This window comes from Haplochromis burtoni, unplaced genomic scaffold (genome assembly GCF_018398535.1).
Source record: "Haplochromis burtoni strain Fernald_Lab_line unplaced genomic scaffold, NCSU_Asbu1 Contig_630, whole genome shotgun sequence".
Taxonomy (NCBI): Eukaryota; Metazoa; Chordata; class Actinopteri; order Cichliformes; family Cichlidae; genus Haplochromis; species Haplochromis burtoni.
The window spans coordinates 206047-207476 of record NW_024582991.1 but is presented as its reverse complement, the minus strand read 5'-3'; positions in this window follow the sequence as shown (position 1 = coordinate 207476).

The window sequence follows — 1430 nt, the reverse complement described above, 5'->3', positions numbered from 1 at the left end:
CACACACACACACACACACACACACACACTCCATCAAGGTCAATAGTCTCTCAACTTCAATCAGGCGGTGCACGATAGCATCCCTTGACTCTATTTCTCTATTTTGAATGAAGTGATGTCTGGGGTTGGAAGTCAGACATGCAAAGTGCCTGAATCAGCAGATTAAAGTGCTGATTTTAGTGCCACCTTACTCAGTGAGTGGAAACGACACCAGGGGAAGGAGAGAAGTGAACTGGAGAGCTGGAGGACCTTAAATCTTAAGTTTGACTGTGCTGACTGCAGAGGGGTGACAGATGAATGAGCATTTCTGGAGTTGCTACATCCAAAGGCCTCAGAAGTCGTTTCATTTCTAGGGAGTCTGGAAGTTTGTGTGTTGACACCAGGCCAGACTAGAAATGCCAAAGTGTACAGTTATAACATAATAATAATAATAATAGGGAGTTGAACTTTGCTCCCAACAAAAACAAAAAATATGAAACAGTTTGACCTGCCTTTTAGCCCTCAACAGTGTCAAAGATGGACCTAACAACTGTGATGTCGCTCTCTGGTTAGTGAATTCCTGTTACGAAACCTCGAGCTGACTCTTTTGACTGTTGCCACCTATGTATTTTTAATCTGGATGTGATGAGTGGAACTGATGACGCTACAGCCAGGATAATCTAATAATGATCGTAACTTACAAAAAGAGCTTCATGATTTATTCAGTGAGATTTGAAACTAGCGACTGAGCAAGTAAAGTCAGCAAGAATATGTTTGCTGAGGTCACAGAGTGAATGAGCTGATGGCTGTTTTCACACACATTCACTGGCCACTTTATTAGGTAAACCTGTTCAACTGATCTTAACGCAATTTTCTAATCAGTCAAACACATGGCACCGAAGGGTATGAAAGGTGATTTAAGTGACTTTGAATTTGCCATTGTTGTTGGTTGGATTGTTTTAGAAACTGCTGATTTTCCCCATGCAACCTTTAGAGTTTACAGAGAATGGACTAAAAAAGGGAAAATATCCAGTGAGCAGCAGTTCTCCTGGGGAAAATGTCTTGCTGAGGTCGAAGGAGAATGGCCAGACTGCTTCAAGCTTATTCGAAGGCAACAATAACACAAAAAAACACACAACCAAAAGTATACAGTAGAGCATCTCAACAGCAGCAGAAGACCACACCAGATCCCACTTCTGTCAGTTAAAAATAGCAAAACTGAGGCTACAGTTTACACCAACTCACCAAAATTTGAAGATTTGAAAAACATTTTCCAATCTTATAAATTTTAATTTCTGCTGCAACATTCAAATCAAATCACTTTATTGTCACATCACATGTGCAGGTACACTGTTACAGTACATGTGAGTCAAATTCTTGTGTGCGAGCTTCACAGCAACAGAGGTGTGCAAAAATACAATAACATAAGAACAAGCAAAATATAAGAATGG